General features: G+C 42.9%; 1 protein-coding gene across 3 annotated transcripts in view; it reads right to left on the reverse strand.

Moving 5' to 3' along the window:
• Nucleotides 1-23,494, reverse strand: part of APBA1 (amyloid beta precursor protein binding family A member 1) — a 483,473-nt gene that overhangs the window by 182,649 nt on the left and 277,330 nt on the right. The gene's annotated exons all lie outside the window — the stretch shown is intronic.

A 23,494-nucleotide genomic window follows, 5' to 3' on the forward strand; every position in this document is an offset into this window, starting at 1 on the left:
TTATATCAGCCTAGCAAAGTATATATGTAAGAACAGAAGTATATACATGAATGTAATGTATAAACGAATGTATGCAGTAGCAATGGATTAGGGCAAACAAAGCTGTGAAGCAACAGACCTCTGAAATTGAACATTTGGCCAAATGACTTCTACAATGCCTATGCCCAAGGCATCACATGCTCTGGCATTCAATTAACTAGTTATGCAGCCAACCCAAGGTGCCAAGATCTCACGTATCTCTTCTCAATTTCAGAGCACCAAAGCATGAACTTCCAACCCATCTCTGCTTAGGAATTACCTCATTTAATAGTCTATTTAATACCTTGGTATCTTAGCCCACTTGGAGAATAAGGTCACACAAGCTCTTACAGCAGGCACTCTTCACGCCAGGACCAAGCAAAACAAAGTATCATAGACATATGTCTTGGACTATCAAGTCCCAGAAAAATGGCACCTCCTTTTTTCCATTTAGAACCTCATCCATCACACGCGCTCATAAGCGTTCCCCTCGGACTAGATGTAATATAAGACTTTCTACAAATCTTTCTATTCCCACATATTAAATCAAACTTCTCTATAGCGCATATAAGTATAGGTAATGTTGTAGCAGGATTTTCTGCAAATAGAAAATCCTATTTTCAGTAAACACTGAAGAATTGTATACATTAGTCCCTACCTAGATATATGTGGCACTGTCATCTATTAAAAGTAAGCATGGCAATGGACACCATTTAATGCCTTTATATTAACTTGTTTTTAAATTTCACCATTTATCAAAATCTGTGTCACAGAATCTTCAGACTATACTTGGAAAACACTCCTAAATTTAGCTCCAAAATTCATTTGATCTGATATAAAACACCTTTCATAAATATTCAGAGAAAATAGTATCAAAAACATCTCTGCGTCTGTATAAAGCAAAATATATGATACACGCTTATTTTTAATTCATTCCATTAAGCAGGCTTTACATTATTTTGACCTTTTCTATTTTTTGGTGAAACCATTTTGTTCGTTTCTCACCTCTCTGTGTACTCAGCTCATTCCCAAATGTTTCTATATTTCTTGGGGTTTGCATTCAGCAGTGAAAACAATAGATAATAGGTAAAATGTTATAAAATCTTTTACTTCTTTTGGAATCATGACGTCAATGCCATCTCTCATATAAGCCATTCCCCACAAACTCTTAAACATTTATCCATGGCACCTTGCAAGACAGTAAAAGCTAAAAATCTAGAAATTGATGGACACACTTAGGTATTACAAGTGTCTTGACTTCTGATGAAGTGCCATCTGATGATACACACCAAACAAGGACAGAGTGGCAAACACCTTTGTGCTTTGTACCATGGCAAACAGTTTTTGATATTGCCTAAAGAATATGAACCCAATTAAATAGTACTTTTGTATATGAACCCTTTTAAGTTACCCAACAGCTCAGTCTTATGTTTGAAAATTCTGTCTCACATGATAATGCCTGTACAAAGACACTGGAATTGATGGTTCAGGTCTAACCTGATACCAAAAGGTTAGTGCCATGATTACGACATATTTTCCCATGGGTAGCACATCCCTTAGAAGGACAATTGTCAGAAAAAATATCTGTTAATCTGCTATGGTAATTCTACAAAACATCAGGATCCCTTAAAATGATGTGACATATACATGTCATTTACATGTTAATTGACATATTGGATGATCCTGGATCAGCTAAAGGTTTTATAGCAACACTTTTCATCCTCACCATACAATACAGGATCTTACAGGGATGCTTATCTTCTGAATTTTCATTAAAGCCGGACACTATCATGTTTTGCTGACATTTATAAAGAGCCCATTTTTTTCTCACATCAACATATGGTATCAATCAATCAATCAGTAGATTTGTAGAGCGCTTCTTGTCACCAGTGAGGGTATTCAGGCACTCGCAAGGTCTAGTTGATCAGTAAAATGGCCAGGTCTTCAGGGTCTTTCAAAACTCTGAAAGAGATGGGGAGGTCCGTAGATGAAAAGTAGTCCATTCCATGTCTTTGCTGCTGGGTAGGAGAAGGAGCAACCTCCGCATCTTCTACGTCGGATGCGGTGGATGAGGGTTAGAGAAAGGGACGGGAAGTGGAGATGTATGGTGGGCTGATGGAAGTTCAGGCAGGAGTTCAAGTAGGCGGGTCTGCAGGTGTGCAGGGCCTTGTATGCATGGGTCAGGAGCTTGAACTGTCATCTTTTTTGTACAGGGAGCTAGTTGAGTCGCCTGCAATAGGGGGTGATGTGGGTTTGTCTAGGGAGATCCAGGTTGAGACTGGCTGAGTTGTTGTGTATGGTCTGTAGTTGTCAGAGGTGAGCTACGATTCCTGCGTACAGAGCATTACCATAGTCCAGTCGGCTGGAGAAGAGGGCCTGGGTGATGGTGCGTATTCACCTTTGGGGTGGCCATTTGAATATCTTACAAAGTATGCGCAGGATGACAAAGCAGGAGGAGGATACAGAGTGGCTCTGAGTCGTCATGGTTAGCTTGTTGTCCAGCATGGTCAGTTGAGGTAGAGATCGAAATAGGTCGAAGTTCTGAGTGCCACGAGGATGCGTCCCACGGGAAGATTTTGTTTCCAAAAATCAGTACCTCCGTCTTGTCTGAGTTGAGCTCCAGGCATGTGTCCTTCATCCAGTTGGAGGCGTCGGTCAAGCAGTTGTGGAACTTGGTCTTGGTGGTGTCTTCGTAGAGGGGGAGGAAGAGTTGTGTGCCGCCAGCGTAGGATGTGATGTTGAGTCCGTGGGTTTTGCTGATACTGGTTAGAGGTGTCATAAGTGTTAAAGAGGATGGGGATGAGTTTGGATCCTTCGGGTGCTCCACAGATGATTTCCTTGGGTTTAGAGGTGAAGACCCTTTGTGTTCTCCGGGTGAGGAAAGAGGCGATCCATCTGAGAACGGCTCCTTGGATGCCTATGTTGTGCAGCCTTGTGAGGAGACTGTGGCGAGACACCATATTGAAAGCTGCAGAGAGGTCTAGGAGGATCAGAGCTGCAGTCTTTCCTTGGTCGATTGGGGCTTGGATGTTGTCGGTAGCCGTGATGACGGCTGTCTCAGTGCTGTGGCTGCTGTGGAATCCAGATTGGGAGGATCTGAGTAAGAGAATCCATTCCAAATGTGAAGATAGTTGTTAGTTGATGGCTTTTTCCAATACTTTGGCCAGGAATGAGAGCAGGGAGATCAGTTGGGAATAGTTGAGTTCGCTGGGGTCTGCGGATGGTTTCTTTAGTAGGGTGTAGACTACTGCATGTTTCCAGTCCTCGGGGAAGGTGGCAGGGGCAGTTGAGGTGTTGAACAAGATGGTGAGTGCGTGGCTGATTCTGGCTTTGCATCTGCAGAAGATGTGGTGAGTGCATGGGTCAGGTGGGGCTACTGAGGAGTATGATGGAGCGGGTGTCCTGTGGGGCAAGCTGGCTCCATTCAGTTACTCTGGAGGCTGTGGTGGTAGCGGGGTCGTTGTGTTGCCCAAAGCAGTCGTTGGCCTTGCGTTGGATTTGGAAGTTTCAGTAGTTGTTGGCGATCTTGTCATGGAAGAGGGTTACAATGTTGTCGCGAAGTTCCTATGAGGGCTTAATGTTGTTTGTTGTAGCTGAGGGCTTGGAGAATTATTTGACGATGTTGAGTTATTTGCTGTTATTGGAGCTTGATTCGATGAGTGAGGCTAAGGCCTTTTTCTTCGATTCCCTCAACTAGTTGTGGTAGAGGTTGAGGGCGGCCTTGAAGGCGGTCTTGCTGGTCGTGTCCTTGCTGGTGCGCCATCACTTTTTCAGTTGTTCACAGTGTCGTTTAGCAGTTCTGAGGTGTTCAGTGGATCAGCTAGCTTGCTTGGTGGATCTTTTGTGGGAACAATGGTGTCTACGCAGTTGGTGGTCCAATTGTTTAAATTTCTGACATTCTGGTCTAGGTTGTAGGAGGAACTGGGGTGAGTGGTGTTGATACCATGTGCCCTTTGAGACTTTGCTCTTGATGCGGTTGCTGGAGGTGAAGATGAGGGCTCCAGCGTGTGGCCTGCGGTGCACATGGGGTCTTGGATGAGTTGAGTTAGTCCGATGTTGTTCAAGCTGTCGAGGAGGTTGGTAGTGTGGATGTCATTGTTGTCGTTGAGATGGAATTTGAGGTCACTGAGGAAAATGTAGTTGTTGGGAGATTATGACGAGGGGGGCAATGAAGTTGCAGAAGGCTGGCCGTGGTCCTGGAGGACTGTAGGCGAGGGTGCCCCTGATGGTAGTTTTGCTGTCTATTTGGAGTCGGATGTTCAGTGATCCATGGCTGGGCTGATGTTGTAATGTAATTTGTGGTGGTGCATTGGACGGATTCCTTGTGTATGATGGAGATCCCTGCGCCAGGCTTGTTGATGTGGGCGCGGTGGGTGATCTTGTATCCTTCTGGTACTCTGGTGGCGATGTTGGGGGCAGAAGTGGGGTTGAAACAGGTCTCATTGAGGAAGAGGATGTCGTGGTAGGGATGAGTTCCCAAATCTCAGTGGTGTGTTTGCATAGTGAGCGTGTATTACGAAGGGTGCATGCGAGTTGGTGTTTTTGTTCAGGTGGTGTCTGTAGTATGTTCGGGGTGGGGCTGGTCAGTGGGCTGGTGTGTGTGCTGTGGCAGGTGAAGTTAGTGTACAAAGTGATACCCCCATACCATGGATTTATGCAATTGTTATGCAGGCTGCGTAATTATTCCTCACCGTCTTATTACCAATAAATGTTGGTTATTATTTGAATAATGTTTATTATATATCCTTACATGCCTATACCTGTGAAACTTTATATGGCACACATTTAAATATCAAGACATATTCACAAAACTGTTTAGGACACGAAAAGTTCTTTCTTGTGTACCTAGAATTTCTCCACAACATGTATTCACTTTAATATACACAACACAGTGACATACTATTGAGTTGGGTAACTATAAACATCTGTTATTCAGTGCCAATATACCCTTCTGGGTAAACATGCACTTTACAAATACGATCAAACAAATGACATGACTTTCCAATGCATACAATAACATATTCACATAATGCTTTTTCCTCTAAGACAACAAAAAAAACAAGTGTCCAACATGTATATTCACAAACTGCTTTTTTCAACAAAGGTAAGTTTCCAACATACAGATTCTGTTACTATTATCACACGAGATATATTATTAGCCTTCTAGTGTATGTTCTCAAGTGAACCATGGGGCCCTACATGGTCTGTGCACAATATTACACCCTTATTCCATTTTCTGGGAGCTATGAATCTTCTCAGATTCTATCCTATGGCTATTAGTGGCCTTGGGTGGGTGTAGATGCTCTCTGAAAACACACTTTGTTACACCGACGCGTTTCAACCTTCTCTGTGGGCCTCGTATTTAGTGAAGGTCTTCCTCAGGGCTTTGTGCTTTCTTGTGCAGGACACTACAGATGAAATAACAATAAAATAAAAGGGGTTGGCATTCGGGAACTAAAACATACCACTTGCTTCTTGCTGGAATAGTTTTAGGCTCAACTGGTATCTTCCCCATGGGGATTCTAATGGTGTGTTTTTTGTAAGGGAAGGCGGGTGTGGTACTCCACCTTAAGCCAGGGCTCTCTGTTAGGTAGAGAAGGGAAAGACAGAAAATATGGGCACAGAGTTATTATGTAGCCTCAGTGTCTGTGTGGCAATGCAGTAGGTGAGAAGTATAAAACGTATTTATATGAAGAACGTTTGTTTCATCCTTTGTAAGTGTGCATCTTGTATTGACTTGGGCTTTTAAAGGTGATGAGGTCTCTTTTTTTGGTTATGGATGATCCTTGTCAGTGTTTCATTGTATTTGATGTACGGGGCTCATGGCAGTTTTCGATTGCAGCTGTTCCCAAGGCTGAACAAATGGAGAGTAAGAAGGGGATGTGAAGGCAGAGTCAATGTTGCTCACTATCTGTTTGTGTGTGCTACAAGTGGCTGTAGGGAGTTAATGGGAAGTACCTGGTTTCACTTGCTGATCACTCGCGGTGTGGCCGGTCCTCTGTGGGTTGGCTGCACTAAGTTACGGTGCACTTTTAACTCTTGTGGCCGGAAGTGAGGTCGCAGCCACAAGGGGAGCATGGGAAAAGTAGTCTCTGTGTTTCCAACCACATAAGAGCTCTCAAATTGTTATTGCGAGGGACTTCAAAACGGGGCTTCAGGTGGAATTACTACGTGACAATACATTGATGGGGGCACAAAACTTCTCATGAGCGTATAAATAAGTGGATGTAAAGCATAAATCTGAATCATAAAAATAAGTGTAAACTGGACTTTCATTGCATAGTCATAGAGCTCAGCCTGATGCATTTTGACTTGCATCATGGGAGAAGTAGTTCTCCATGTTTCCCGGCCTGAAAAGGACACTCAGATTGTTAGATACTGCAAAGCAGGGCTTAATTAACCCCTTCGACGCTCATGACGAGCTGAGCTCGTCATGAGTTACGCCTCTTGTACGCTCATGACGAGCTCAGCTCGTCATGAACCGCGGGTTTTAGAAAAACGCAGCGCACAGCGGGAAAACCGCTAGCGCGCATGCGGTTAAAATAACGGATTGGCAATATACTGACTGGGGCACAAAGCATTGTGAATATATAAACAAGTGTTTGTAGAACATGAATGTGAATTGTAAGGGATGTGGAGCGGACTTTCTTCACATAGTTACGATGCTCAGCCTGGTGTATTTTGGGTGTTCTAGTGAGGTGAAACCTCAAGTCATGACTCACTCATGGATATTCTGCATGTGAACATTCAAATACTGCGTTACGTCGGAGTAGTGGCAGGTGAAGTGGCAGGGGGCGCAGGGAAAAGGTCCTACCATTGAGCGTGGGTCGGCGCGATGGCAGTATTTGTTGCAGCGTCAAGGGTGTAGAGCTCGGCAATGGTGTTTCTGTGGGGGGTGTGAGGGTCAGGGGTCTCGGTTGCACTGTGGCCTGCATTAGGTAGGTCCTCCTGCTGGCAGGGCTTCTGTTGACAGGAAGAAAGGTGAACGGGAAAATACGGTCGGGAAAACCCAGGCAGGAAAACCCAGGCATGGCAGTGTCATTAGATCAGGCTGGAACAAGCAGAAACTGGAGGCCATAGGCAAGTGGCAAGCTGGGTGCTTGGTATTCAATACAGAACACATCTTTTTAGTGACTAAATGTCCTTTGTTACCACATTTGTAACATTACACAGCTGTAATACCAGATCCCATTGCCTTGCCTGAATGTCTTTTAACACCATCTAAAGTTTTGTATTTAACCATACGTTTTACAGTTTCAACACTCTTCTGCTTGAGATGCTGAATGAACACTAAGCTGTTTCATACATTCCCTAGAGTGCACCTTGTGTTGTCTTGGCGAATGTAAGATATTTCCTTTCTTGTATTTTAGGACCTGCTTGTCTTATTAATCAACTGTCTGTGAAAATCCCTAAAGGTGAGTATAGAAAAAAATGTACTTGTTCTAATCATAATGCATGATTTTTAGAGATGCTGTCAGGCTTGCTTAATGCCCTATGGCAGCTTTATGTTCCTCATCTCCTCCTTATTTATTTTATTTATTTATAAAGTTTTATATAGCGCGAACTTGATCCCGAAGGATATCAGAGCGCTTTACAATTTGAGGCAATTAAAACATTTCCCACCCTATTCCCCAATAAACCCACATGTGCTATCTTAATCAACCTACAGACATAGGAGCTGTTTACAAAAGCCTCAGCATGGCGAACATACATGTGGCAATTAATCATCCCTTTCTGGAATCTCCAATTAGATTTCAAAACCTTTTCTAGTTTGCTCCCAATCCAATGGAGTAGGATCAATACAGTTTCAACAGTTGGACAGTATGCACATTAAGAGCGTACACGTGCTAATGTATGATTAACACATGCACACGCAACACAAACTTATGCAAAGGGTTCATCTGAAGCAAAAATCTGGAGACACCAAGCATATGTGAGGACTGCCCAGTAAATATTTTATTTTAATGCTTAAAAATGAACGCAACATTTCTGAGAAGACCCTTACAGCCCTGTGCTTGGAAATAATGTGAAGCCACTTTTCATCAAAAGATTTGTTGGGAAGCTTCGTATTTCTGAAGAAACTGATTTTGTGGCAAGCTAATACATCAGACTGAGATCATGCTGTTCGCACTGAATTTTGTACATCTCTCTGTCACTTGTATGTTCACCTACCATTGATTGCTGCACGGTGTGTATCTGTCATAAGAGCCTGTTATCTTAGTAAAAAGAATTTCCACAAAAAAAAACATATCAGACTGAATCCCGTAGACGTGATTTTAGGAAAAGTAGTCTTCCTTCACAGAATGCAGCAAGAAAAAACTGCTAAATCTAGCATCAAGGTTGCAGAGGATATTATGGAAAGAAGGATGTGTACAATAAAGAAGCACTGGCCAATTAAATGGAAGTCGCTTTTTATTCATAAGTACAATTTTCTACATTTAGCAGCTGTCGTTAGAACTGGTCCATGATAACCCTCATCGCCAGTGATGGTGTGCACCACAACCACCAGATTTCAGTAACAAGGTGTTGACTACCATGGACTCTAGGGAATGCCATTGCCAGAAAGCATTATTAGCTATGTTAGTCTCCATCTTTAATACTTGATTCATGTCTTGAATCATCCTCCAAGTATCAGCTCTTGAACTTGAAACGTGTCAGCAAAAGCGGTCAGTAATGCTCTCAGTAATGCTGAAATGCTTTGCGTGTTTCTACAGGTAGAAGGTTCACGCAATCCTAATACAAAACAGCCTAACTCAGTTGAAGAGGCATCCACCCACTTTCCTATTTTCCAAACTGGCAATAGGTTTCTTTTGGTACATCGATAATCTATTGGGTAAGGCCCCTAAATTATAGGACTTTAACAAGTTGTTGGAGCCAGGACAGTGCTGATTGCCTTGCTGTTTCACTAAGCGGTACCCCCAGAGATTTCTCTACAGATACGGACTCCCAAATGGTTGGTTGCTAGCCAACATATGGGCTCTACAACAGCTGACAGGTTTTCTGCGTATAAATGACTTTTCCAAATTATTCTTGCAACTGTAAGCAGTGGGATTCTCTTCCATACTATAGTAGGTACATACCACCATACGCTTGCTCTCTCTTCTGATGTTGACCTGCTGACACAAGTAAAACTGCTGCACAGCTCCTCCCATTGGAAGGGGACACCCTGTTGCACAGCTTTTGTTTATGACATGAAAAGTCTTACTGAGTATTCATAAAGTTAATCCTTCCTCATTGTGGGGTTCCAAAGAATATTTTATTTATCATTACATTTTCTCATTTAAGCATAGGTTTCCAGTGGTGTATTCAAATTTAACAAAGTCCAATAACACTCCTTCCCCAATGCATTTCGGGCTAATCCTTAAGCCCTTCCTCAGGGGATAACTCTACGAAAAAAAGGAACATAACAATGTGTCACTATGTGTCCTGTTTGCTGTGCTTACGTTATGCAATATCCCTGTTCATGCAGTGATGCTATCACGTTAATCAAAAAGTGCCCGAATGTGAAAGTGAAAAAATTGCGGAGCCATGCATGTGTCAGGATATTCAAGGATCAGACTCCGAGTCACCGGAAAAGCCATTAAAAAACCATTCAAAAATTGAAAGACTAACCATGCGTGTTAACGTAGCCCAATGACCAAGTCACCTCACTGTGTATTAAGGAATGTGATAAAGAAAAGGTGTACACAATCTCGGATGCAATAAAGTGAGCGGAATACTCACAGTCCGTCAATCTAGATAGTAGCGCTGTTTCTGTAACGGAACAGCGCGCGTTAAAACGACAAACTAGAATATGTTGAACTCGTGAGAGTAAATCAACATGGTCTCGTATAACGAGTACTTACAAAGTGCTCTGGTTAGAAAACGTGCTTCCGCGTTCAGCGTTGAAGTCGGGAACCCCGCGGGTGCTCTCGCTCAGTGTCGTTTTTACCGGCGTGTGAGTTGGTGTGAAAAGTGAAAACGGACTGTATGACTCGAGTGAACTGAAAGTAAACAAAAAAAACGCAGCGGCCATATTACAAGGGTGCTATGTTGAGTGTGTGAATATGTAAACATCAGTGAACATTGCAAATCAAGTTAAGGCACATTCAAAAACATGTAATACATCAAACGTTATAAGTCACAGATAACACAAAAATTCCATTCGATCATTAAGACCGTGTGGCAGCATCGATGCCATGTAGCGAATCCAAAAGTTCTCTCTTTTGAGTAGTGTCTGTTTGTTGTTGTGAGTGGGGATAATCTGTTCAAGAATAACAAATTTTAGTTGGGCTATAGAATGTTTTTGTTCCACAAAATGTGCGGCCACAGTAGATTTCAAATTTCTGGTTCTGATGTTACTTTTATGCTCAAGTAAACGAGTTCTAATCTTCCTCTCTGTGTGTCCAATATAGCATTTGCCACATGGACACTTGAGCATATAAATTAGATTAGCTGAATTGCACGTGGCATTCACTCTCAATTTCACAGGGTGACCCTTCATTGGGTGATTGATGGTATTTCCTGTAATGCAGTTATTACAATTGCTGCAATTGTAACATGGACGTAAGCCTCTGTATGTCGTAGCTTCACGCTCGTTGGTGGATTTTTTTAGAATTTCCTTCAGGTTGCGTCCTCTGGTATATGCAAACATTGGTGGTTGATCAAAAATGCCCCTAAAGTCTGGTTCAAAGTTCAGTAGCGCCCAATGTTTACGTATGATGTTCTTGTAACAGTTACTTAAGATGCTGTATTTCGAAACCACTACCATCCTGGTGTTTGCTGTTTTGACTGTGGGTTGTAATAATTCCTGTCTTTGCATGTCTCCTACTCGGTTGACTGCTACATCAAGAGTTTGTTGTGGGTACCCTCGAGTTTTGAATCTTTCCACCATTTTAGTGATTTCTTGTTGGCACACGCTCTCTGAAGATACTATTCTTTTCACCCGCATCAGTTGGGATAAGGGTAAGTTACGTTTCAGCCCAGGTCTATGGAAACTCTGGTGATGTAATAGTGAATTCCTATCAGTAGGCTTTCGAAAAATTGTGGTGTTCCACTTTCTGTTGTCACATAGTATCTCCACGTCCAGGAAGTGTATACATTTTCTATCCATGTTCCAAGTGAATTGTAATCGTTGGTTGATGCCATTCCATGTATTTAGAAATTCAGTCAGTTCACATTCTGTACCTCTCCAAAGGATGAAAATATCATCAATGAATCTCAAAAAGATTTTACCATGTCTTAACCAAGTTTCATGTTTGAGGATGTGTTCTTCTTCGAATGTTTTCATCACAATGTTCGCGTAGGACGGCGCGGCACAATTGCCCATGGCAGTCCCATTTAGTTGGTGAAACCATTGGTCAAACACTGTGAAATAACTATGAAAGAGTGTAAAAATCATTAGTTCCATAATCAGTGTTTTCATGTCTGAGTCCAGATCAGAATTAGCCAATTCCTGTTCAATTGCAGTTATACCCATGTCATGAGGTATTGATGTGTAGAGCGAACATACGTCCACTGTACACATGAGTAAGTCTTCTTCTTGAGACATGTTGATCACTTCTTCCAATTTCACTAGTGTCTCAAGAAGAAGACTTACTCATGTGTACAGTGGACGTATGTTCGCTCTACACATCAATACCTCATGACATGGGTATAACTGCAATTGAACAGGAATTGGCTAATTCTGATCTGGACTCAGACATGAAAACACTGATTATGGAACTAATGATTTTTACACTCTTTCATAGTTATTTCACAGTGTTTGACCAATGGTTTCACCAACTAAATGGGACTGCCATGGGCAATTGTGCCGCGCCGTCCTACGCGAACATTGTGATGAAAACATTCGAAGAAGAACACATCCTCAAACATGAAACTTGGTTAAGACATGGTAAAATCTTTTTGAGATTCATTGATGATATTTTCATCCTTTGGAGAGGTACAGAATGTGAACTGACTGAATTTCTAAATACATGGAATGGCATCAACCAACGATTACAATTCACTTGGAACATGGATAGAAAATGTATATACTTCCTGGACGTGGAGATACTATGTGACAACAGAAAGTGGAACACCACAATTTTTCGAAAGCCTACTGATAGGAATTCACTATTACATCACCAGAGTTTCCATAGACCTGGGCTGAAACGTAACTTACCCTTATCCCAACTGATGCGGGTGAAAAGAATAGTATCTTCAGAGAGCGTGTGCCAACAAGAAATCACTAAAATGGTGGAAAGATTCAAAACTCGAGGGTACCCACAACAAACTCTTGATGTAGCAGTCAACCGAGTAGGAGACATGCAAAGACAGGAATTATTACAACCCACAGTCAAAACAGCAAACACCAGGATGGTAGTGGTTTCGAAATACAGCATCTTAAGTAACTGTTACAAGAACATCATACGTAAACATTGGGCGCTACTGAACTTTGAACCAGACTTTAGGGGCATTTTTGATCAACCACCAATGTTTGCATATACCAGAGGACGCAACCTGAAGGAAATTCTAAAAAAATCCACCAACGAGCGTGAAGCTACGACATACAGAGGCTTACGTCCATGTTACAATTGCAGCAATTGTAATAACTGCATTACAGGAAATACCATCAATCACCCAATGAAGGGTCACCCTGTGAAATTGAGAGTGAATGCCACGTGCAATTCAGCTAATCTAATTTATATGCTCAAGTGTCCATGTGGCAAATGCTATATTGGACACACAGAGAGGAAGATTAGAACTCGTTTACTTGAGCATAAAAGTAACATCAGAACCAGAAATTTGAAATCTACTGTGGCCGCACATTTTGTGGAACAAAAACATTCTATAGCCCAACTAAAATTTGTTATTCTTGAACAGATTATCCCCACTCACAACAACAAACAGACACTACTCAAAAGAGAGAACTTTTGGATTCGCTACATGGCATCGATGCTGCCACACGGTCTTAATGATCGAATGGAATTTTTGTGTTATCTGTGACTTATAACGTTTGATGTATTACATGTTTTTGAATGTGCCTTAACTTGATTTGCAATGTTCACTGATGTTTACATATTCACACACTCAACATAGCACCCTTGTAATATGGCCGCTGCGTTTTTTTTGTTTACTTTCAGTTCACTCGAGTCATACAGTCCGTTTTCACTTTTCACACCAACTCACACGCCGGTAAAAACGACACTGAGCGAGAGCACCCGCGGGGTTCCCGACTTCAACGCTGAACACGGAAGCACGTTTTCTAACCAGAGCACTTTGTAAGTACTCGTTATACGAGACCATGTTGATTTACTCTCACGAGTTCAACATATTCTAGTTTGTCGTTTTAACGCGCGCTGTTCCGTTACAGAAACAGCGCTACTATCTAGATTGACGGACTGTGAGTATTCCGCTCACTTTATTGCATCCGAGATTGTGTACACCTTTTCTTTATCACATTCCTTAATACACAGTGAGGTGACTTTGTCATTGGGCTACGTTAACACGCATGGTTAGTCTTTCAATTTTTGAATGGTTTTTTAATGGCTTTTCCGGTGACTCGGAGTCTGATCCTTGAATATCCTGACACATGCATGGCTCCGCAATTTTTTCACTTTCACATTCGGGCACTTTTTGATTAACGTGATAGCATCACTGCATGAACAGGGATATTGCATAACGTAAGCACAGCAAACAGGACACATAGTGACACATTGTTATGTTCCTTTTTTTCGTAGAGTTATCCCCTGAGGAAGGGCTTAAGGATTAGCCCGAAATGCATTGGGGAAGGAGTGTTATTGGACTTTGTTAAATTTGAATACACCACTGGAAACCTATGCTTAAATGAGAAAATTTAATGATAAATAAAATATTCTTTGGAACCCCACAATGAGGAAGGATTAACTTTATGAATACTCAGTAAGACTTTTCATGTCATAAACAAAAGCTGTGCAACAGGGTGTCCCCTTCCAATGGGAGGAGCTGTGCATTAGTTTTGAGTTCACGCTGGTTGGTACAGACAGCGCCAGACCCTGTTTGCACGCCACAAAAATCAACTGTTGAATATAAGGAGTCAACAACCGCTGTGCAAGCCCTTTGTTTATAGTTCTAACAAGTAAAACTGCATCAGGGTTTCTATTCCCCATCGTTTCAATTGTGTTTCGTCCTTTGATTAATGAGCACAGTATTTTAAACCAATTTATCTTGAGTATTTTTACAGTGCCACCATCTAACTTTTAATTTGCACGTATTTGTCGCATGTTACAAGTTCTATTCACACATAGCCTTATGTACTGTTTAAGTATTTATTAATTTTCTGGTACATCAATTATATGGCTACAAGACTGTAGTACATAGTTTATGTAACTCCCGGAGAACTATTTTTGTAAGAGGTTGAAGATGAGCCATTTTGAAGGCCATTGTGGTTGGTAGGAGCCTCCAAATAGCTAGAGCTCATTTGAAGAAAGTCTGTAGGGAACTCAAGAAAGGTACCCTTGACCACAGACTCAAGCAAAGAAATAGGCAGGCGAGAAAAGTGGTGTACAGAGAAAGTGCCTTCCATCTCTAGGGGTTTGGTGAAATTTGGGCTGTAGGGGAAGAACATAACAGATTCTTTGGATCTTTTTGATAACATCAAGTCTCACATCTTGGGGGAGCCGCCTTTAGCCAATTTACACCTCATGGAGGACTCTATTAAAGATCATTTTTGTACTGCACCTATAACAGCAACCTCCTCAAATTCTTGCCCCACTCTTGCCTCTTAATATCCAAATGAAAACGTAAACAAGATGGAAAGGGAAGAAGAATGTGGTTCCCAAGTAAAGACATTTCACTTCAGAATATTCCTTGGCACTACTTGATGGCATTCCCAATTCCAATGTGACCAGGGTTCTATTAACTTCACCATTTTCTAAGGATCAAGCTGTAGCCCTGGATGAACTGGTGGAGCAACTTTGCAATCTGCAACATTGCATGACAGGCATGGCAAAGAATTATTAGGAATGTGAACAATGTGCATCGTGTATGAGACAACCGACCGGGAAAAGAGGGAGCTGCAGTAACCCAGAGTCACAACATAACTCTAATTGCGGGGCACAGCTGCATAGTTTTTAAAAGGGGAAATCATTACAAGAATCTGATATCCATTCACCAGGACAATCTTAAGGGGAAAAGAGGGGTCAAGTACTACTAACCAAGGTCAAACAGCAAGCAATAGAAACATTCTATAAGACAAAAACACAAACATCTTAACCCCCCTCATCTTCAAACCAGTTACAATTAAGCTGCGTATCCAACGTTATCCCATTGAACAGCAACCTTTTGAATGCAGTCTTAATTGCTGATACAGATCCTGGTAATGAAACCACATATTGCTTCATAAATCAAACTCATCAGATCTCATCTCTCACACACTGAAGGCTAAAGTCAGACTTATACTATTGTTGCATTTTTTTCAGGGTTATTTGCTGAAATAATAAATGTTGACATTAGCTAGACAGAAAATTCCACGAAAAGATGGCTATGAATTTCCATCTGTTTAGATCTTCCATAAGAAAGTGAATCTCATCACTACATGATGTAAGTTCTTATACTGGAGCTAAACATGTTCTCTAATCTATGATTGTTGGTGGCTGGATCTTCACTAAAAATGATCAGCAAGGTTTATTTCAACATTTAATGGATTCGATCAATAATTTCATTTTATTTTACAAAGGTAATATTGAAGTAGTTTGTTTGATTTACCACTTATATGGTTTTTGTTTTGTGTGAATCATGCAGATAGGAGTGGGACTGGGCAGGGCAGAAGTACCAGGATATCACCATATTTACAGCATATATCACAGCGCATCCACATAAAAACGGGGACGAGCCTTCATATTGGTGGAATAGGGTCCCCAGGGGGTTGGAAACAGACCATCTTTCAAGTTAGATATATTAAGGATAAATTCAGGAGTTTCCTGCATCTGTTGGACTAAACATTTATTTGTACAAAAAAAAACACTGGGTCGATGTAGTCGATTTCTGGGATGCATTAAAAGCATGAATAAGAGAAAAGATCATTAGTCATTCTGCACACTTAAAGAAAAAAAAGCACATAGTGTTTACAGGAAAACATGCACAAAGCAGACAAATTATTGTTTATTACCCATCCCACAGATAATTTTTATCAGCTAAAGTTAGCCCGTTTAGCGTTAAGGTTTTTTTTCCTTTTTACAGTAGCTGACAAATTGGAAAGTGATGGGTCAGAAACTATATAAGGAGAATGAAAAACATGAATTTTTGCACATGCTAGGATCCTGAGAGCAAAGCAGACACTAGTGAGGTAAATAGAATGAATCATATAAAGATCATTATTCTAGAATACACATTGAAACCTTCACAACACTCACACAAAAAGACCAATTCGATTTTTTGATAAAGGTTGAGTGGATCTCCCTCCCAGTTAAGACAAGAAGCTCGACAACAATAGCCTACTCTAATCACTGAGAATGAAATAGTAAAGGTGTTAATGAAAGATGGGTTCACAGAGTAGTATAATATTTTTTTTAAATCTCTGTTCATTCCCAATTTTACTTCATTGTCCACTTTTGTCTACTTACTTTATTGGATATGTCAGAAGCCTTCAATACCATGGACAGCAGTGAGCTAATTAATGCACTGAAAATTCGCAAGATCTTCAAAGTTGTAGTTCTCAGTTTGTTTACATTCTTCCTCATAAAACATCATAGGTGGAGTGGGTAGGGAATTACACCTGCTGACAGACTGAGTGACATGTGGGGTTCACCAAGGCTCAGTTCTTGCACCAACTTTCTTCTATTTATACCTCAAGTCACAAAGTATAATCCTTAGCCAGTCATGTGCGTCATTTCAACAATATGCTGAAAACATCCAACCTAACCTTAAAACCTCCACCATCACAGCCAACTGCCAACTCCAGTAATGAAGAAATCTCAATCTAAAGCTGTATGTCAACAAACGTTCTCCTAGTCAACGCAAATAGGACTGAACTTAGTATTATTCCCTTACAAGGTGAACTGAAGGACAAGCTTTTTGAATCTCTGAAACTAGAGGAACTCTCCCCCACTCTTAACAGAACCATAAAAGCACTCACCTTTACTTGGGGATTCATTGCTGACTCTTATTCCCCACATAAGCAATGCTGCAAAGACTGTCAATGCTTTCATTCCCCGAAAAAACTTAGAAACCTCATCCTCAGAGATTAAATGAAAACAGTGCATGCCCTAATGATTTCTAGGCAAGACTTTGGTAACTCTGTTTTAGCAAGATTCCCTCCGTTAGACCTAGCCACATTTAAAACCATACTGCATTCTTCAACCAGGTTAACAACCATTCCACGAAAGTATTATTATTATTGAATTCTTGTATAGTGCGTAGCTACCCCAAGGGGTTTCCCAGTGCCTGAAGGACAAGTAGAACAGCTTAACGAGGAGACCTAAAACAGCCAAGTCTTCAGTTCCTTGCGGAAGTTGGATAAAGACACATAGCATCTCAGAGATTTGGCAAGGGAGTTCAATAGACTACGGCCAAGAAAAACAGTCATTTATCCAGGTGCATTTAATTCTAGAGACTGTGAAAAGCAAGCGATTCCTTGATCACACGGTGCAGGAGGGCAAGTAGGGAACCATCAATTTTTGCAAGTGCCTGGACTTAGACCCTCGGTCTAGGTCCACTCTCTCCCCGCAGCTCTGCTGTGCCATCTCTTGCCTCCAGACCCCGACCTCCTCCTTGGAGGTTCGAGGCTGCTGCCCACTCCTGCGCCTGCTGCCCACTCCTGCGCCTGCTGCCCACTCCAACTGGGACCAGACTGCCTGCAACCACCGAGACCTTTCTCAGCCGTTTTTTTCTTATTTCTTTCCCTGTTGTGCCACTGTTAATGTGCCCATCTGTGTCTTTCTCTAATTCCACCACTGCTTTTATTTTCTTGTGCCTGCCTGTTCCTGTCGCCGTTGCTGCCCCGGCGGCCCCTCCCTCTAAGAATTACCCCCCGGAATCCCCGCTCCTGCCTCCAAGCCTCTCCTCCCTCCCACCTCCCCTTCTTAATGGCGGCCACGCGCTGCAGGCACGCCAAAGGCGCCCCAAAGGCAAGTCAGTCTGCACCCGCCCGTGATCCGACCCCGGCCAGCGCCAGGAACCCTGGACCTCCCACTACCCATCGCTACGGCAACACCACCCTCTTCGCACTCAACCCTGGAAGACTTAGAGAATACACACAGGCCTCCCCAGACATGACCCACGGCCAGTTCTCCTACCTCCACTGCCGCAAGACCCTCACGGCCACCCCGGCCTCCAAAACCGCCGACACCCTAAAATGCATCCTCCTCAATGTATGCTCCGTACACAAACACGCTAAGGAAAGCAGCCTGGTTCACCACCGCTCTCCAAGAAGCCAGATGCACCTGCCGACGCCTGGAGAAGAACTGGAGAAACCCCGAGTAAACCGAAAACCACACCACCTACAAGGACGCCATGACAGACTACCACAACCAGATCAGAGCCACCAAGAGGAACTTCATCCACAACAAAATCCTGGCCAACTCCACCAACTCTAAGGAACTTTTCAGTGTCATTCAAGAATTCACCAACCCACGCAGTGAAGCTACAGACATCACCTCATTCCAAGAACTCTGTGACAAGCTTGGATCCTATTTCCACCTCAAGATCAAAAACCTCTACGTCAACTTCATCGAGCATCCACCACGCCCCGCTCCCAGAAACACCAGCCAGCCCACCATCTCCAACTGGACACCGATCACTGCCGAGGACACCGACTCAACCATGAAAAGCATCCACTTGAAGGCCCCCACTGACCCCTGCCCCCCTCACATCTACCACAGAGCCGCGTCCGCCATCGCACCCGAACTACAACGCACCATCAACACCACCTTCAAAACAGGCACATTTCCAAATGACTGGAAGCGCGCAGAAGTCAGACCCCTGCTCAAGAAACCTACAGCTGACCCCACAGACCTCAAGAACTATCGGCCCATCTCGCTCCTCCCCTTTGCAGCCAAAGTTGCAGAGAAAACAGTAAACGGGAAACTGACACAATTCATTGAAGAGAACACTGCCCTCGACCCGTTCCAATCCGGATTCCGAAGCAACCACAGCACAGAGACCGCCCTACTCACCGCCACAGACAACATAGTCACCTTCCTTGACCAAGGCCACTCCGCAGCCCTCATCCTACTCGACCTATCAGCGGCCTTCGACACCGTCTCCCAACGCACACTAGTCGCCAGACTACACAATGCTGGCATACAAGGAACAGCCCTAGACTGGATCTAATCATTCCTCACTGGAAGAAGCCAAACGATCAGACTCCCACCCTTCCTCCCTGACTCCCAAAAAATCACCTGAGTCCCACACAGTTCATCACTGAGCTCCACCCTCTTCAACATTTACATGGCCCCCTTTGCAGCTATCGTCCGATAACACGCCTCAACATCGTATCCTACGCAGACGACACCCAGCTCATCCTCTCCCTCACCAAAGACCCCTCCACTGCCAAACGCAACTTCCAGAAAGGAATGCAAGACGTTGCAGTCTGGATGACAAACAGCTGCCTGAAGCTCAACTCCGAGAAGACAGATGTCCTCGTCCTCGGTACCACCCCTTCTGCATGGGACAGCACCTGGTGACTGACCACCCTCGGAAGCCCACCTACCCCCTCAGACAATGCCAAGCACGTCGGCATTGTACTCGACTCATCACTCACCATGAACCGACAGGTCAACGCCGTCACCTCCAGCTGCTTCAACACCCTCCACAAGACCTTCAAGTGCATCCCCCCTGTGTCAAGGAAGACAGTCACCCATCACCAGCAGACTGGACTATGGAAACGCACTCTATGCCGGTATCAACAAGTCCCTACTCCGCAAACTCCAGACAATACAGAACACCGCCGCCAGACTTGTCCTCGGCAAACCCCGACACAAACACATCAGCCAACACCTACGAAGTCTCCACTGGCTCCCTGTGAGAAAAGAGTCACTTTCAAAATCCTCACTCACGCCAACAAATGCCTACGCAACAACGGACCCAAATACCTCAATGACAGAATCAACTTCCACGTACCCAAAAGAAACCTCCAATCTTCCAACCTCACACTGGCCGAAACCCAACGCATCCACAGAGCCAGAGCAGGCGGAATATCCTTTTCTCACATTGCAACCAAGACCTGGAACGAGCTACGGGCAGACAGAAGCAGAGGAGTGTTGGGGGGGGGGGGGGGAACAAGAGCCTGGCGGCAGAGTTCTTAATCACCTGAAGGCACCTTATCACAGTTTTATCTGTCCCCAAATACAGGTTGATGCCGTAATCTAGCCTTGATAACATCAAGGCATGGATAACTGTTCTTTGAGCAGAAAAAGGAAGTATCCATAGGATCTTTTTAAGCCATTTTATGGTGGCAAAGCATGTGGCTGCTAATTTGGCCACCTGAGGCCAGGGGCGTAACACAGGCCCCTGCAGCCCCCGCGGTGAGGGGGAGTGCCCAACCTCCAGGGGGCCCCCTCAGCACCGCACTTTGGCTGGGCCCCTCCACATACCCTGCAGGAGCCACCCTCAAGTTTCGTTACGCCACTGCTTGAAGCTTCATGGACAGAGTGGAGTCAAGCCAGATGCCAAGGTTCTTCACCTTGTTGGTTGGTTCAGGAGGCACTCTCAGCATAGTGGGATAGTACTGAGGCCCCCAGAGCTGGGGATTCTTACCAAATAACGTAACCTCGGTCTTGTCACCATTTAATTTTGAGGAGTTAGTGTTCATCCAAGTGGAGACAAGACCGAGGCTGGAACAAAGATCCTCCTAGTTGCCTTCCTGCCCGGAGGACAGAGAGAAGATGATCTGGGTGTTGTCAGCGTATGAAAACAGGGTGAGCACACATCTTTCCAACTGGTCTTCCAGTGGGCGGACGTAGATGTTTAAGAGCATGGGGGTGGGGGGGGGGCCGAATCCCAGCGGGACTCCCGAGGGAAGTGAGTGTGGGTTAGACACTATATTTGACAAGCAGACCTGAAAAGTGCGTTCCGTCAGAAAGGAGAATAGCCATTATGATGCCCAGTTGGATCAGTCTTTCAACAAGAATGACATGGGACACAGTACTGCACTGAGATCGAACAGCATCAGTGCGGCTGTGCTGCCCGTATCTAGGAGCTGCCTTAGATGTTCTGTGGCTCCTAGAAGAGCGGATTCGGTATTGTGCCCAGCTCTTCAGCCTGATTGGGAGGGGTGGAGGGCCTCCTGAGTCTCCACAAATGAGGTCAGTTGGACATTTACATGTTTTTCTAAAATCTTTAATAGGGTAGGAAGTAAAGAAATGGACCTAAAATTGGACAATTTGTCTGAGTCCAAGTGTTTTTTTTTTGTAAGGGAGAACCATAGCATACCTCCATGCGTTGGGTAGATGCCCCTTGCGAATTTAAAAGTTCTACCACTAACTGAATGAGGTGCAGGCTTGGTATGCTCAATTTGGCTTATATGATTAAATCTCTCCAATAGTAAGCAAATTACACAGGCCATCAATAAAAGAAAGAAATGCTAACAATCCCTTTAACCTTTCTACTCTACTTCCCATCTTGGGAGCAAGAACAAATCCCTACAGCCAGAATGAACTTAGAATTGAAGTCCCCAAATCCAGAACTTCTTTCACTCAGAACAGATCCTTCTCTGGTGCAAAACGCATCAGCTTGGAACTCTCCACAAATAAATGCTGATACCCCTCCCCCCTTCACTTACAGGAAACACCTCAAAACTCACGTATTCCTCTCTTACTCGACCAATCACTTCTCTTCCGAATATTGCCCTGCTGTTTTTTCCACCTATCTCAATCTTTTGCTTACAACTACCCTTTCCTGTTTTGTGACCGACTAAATTGTAAATAAGATAGGCTCACCAAACAAAAGTACTGGTGTGTTACTGTTGTTGATCCGAACTGTTAACTGTATTGTTCACGTTTGATGCAAAGTACCATCTTGCCTATTAGAGGCTAATTCGCTATATAAAAATATCGATAAATAAAAATACATATTATACTAAGGTCTCCATTACAAGATGGCCAGTAATTGGAGGCGGTATTAGTAGGCTCGAACTACAGGTTCCAGATGGTTTTTCCAATCCAGTTACCATCCATGATAAGTTTTTGGGTCAGGAATAGAGAAGTTCATGCAGAACCTGGAATTACTGAGTTCTTCACCACATACACTTCCACAACTTTGGTCACTTTACTGGTAGTCCGCAAGCCCCATGATCATGGTCTCAATTGCTCAGGAATAAATGAATTCACAGAAAATCATATCAAGAAATGCTGTAAAATGCACACTAGAAAATGTATGACACGTTATTGAAATGACAACGGAAAAGTAGAACCACAAAGCAATATGGAAATCGAGAAGAAATGTAAACAATCAGCAAATGTCAATACTGCATTTCAATGTGCAAACAGTGTATCAACAAACAAATGCTATACTTCCTTTCATTTTGCATGTATGCTAAAAAAAAGTCCTCTTGGGACACGTCAACATGAAGGTTTCCTTAGGCAGATGCATAAAGTAGAAATAATACTGAGATAGCCAGATGAAAAATACTGTTTTAATAAACAATTAAGTAACCTATAGTCTTGGGAGAATAACCAATCTATTAAACTAAGGCATACATTTTGTTTTGAAGCAGTTGATTAATAAGATGTTTGAAAAATAGCAACCAAATATATGCCTTGATATAGGAAATGATCCTCCGTGCACGACCAAATGTTATTTTCTTTGCTTTCAAAATACCGTACATAATGTGGATGTGGTATCCTAAAAAAATATTCGTAATATTAATAATGCACTGATGACCATAATTGGAGCCACTGGAACTATTACTGCAATTGTGGTTTGCACATACTTATGGATTTAGAGCACTTGCCACATAATCCACCATCTGCTGCATAATTTGAAGATTTCAGCAAAATATCTGTGTCTAATTCAAATCAGGTCAAAAGTTACTAAAACAAGCTTCACCCAGGGTGACACGGTGGCGGCTTTTTAGAGAGATTATCTGGTGAACATTTGATTGCTAATTGTTGCATTCAGATGTTAAACGGATACTAATGGGATACAACATTTGCCCCAAAATTAATATGTGTAAAAATGACAAATAGTGAAAAAATACTACCACAGCATGTCAAGCATTATGTCATGTAACCTGCCTTTTCTTGCTGTAAAAATGTCAGCTCTAACCCATAATTTGGTTGCCTACTGCTGCATAAAATAAATGAAGTGTTGCCAATAATATTTTTTGGTTAACAGAAAACTCCTTAACCCAAAACCCAGAAATGTACCAGTGTATGGACAGTGAGACAATAATAATACAATCAAAAGGTCTTGGTGAACGCCAGTCCTAAAAAGAGGTCCGGTTACATGCACTGCAACAGTGACCTAACCTGTTTGCACTACTAGTGAAAGGGAGATATTGCACTGATCGTCCATGCAAAGTTCTATCTGAGCTAATTTA

Source organism: Lissotriton helveticus, chromosome 2_1, assembly GCF_964261635.1.
Source record: "Lissotriton helveticus chromosome 2_1, aLisHel1.1, whole genome shotgun sequence".
Classification (NCBI taxonomy): Eukaryota; Metazoa; Chordata; class Amphibia; order Caudata; family Salamandridae; genus Lissotriton; species Lissotriton helveticus.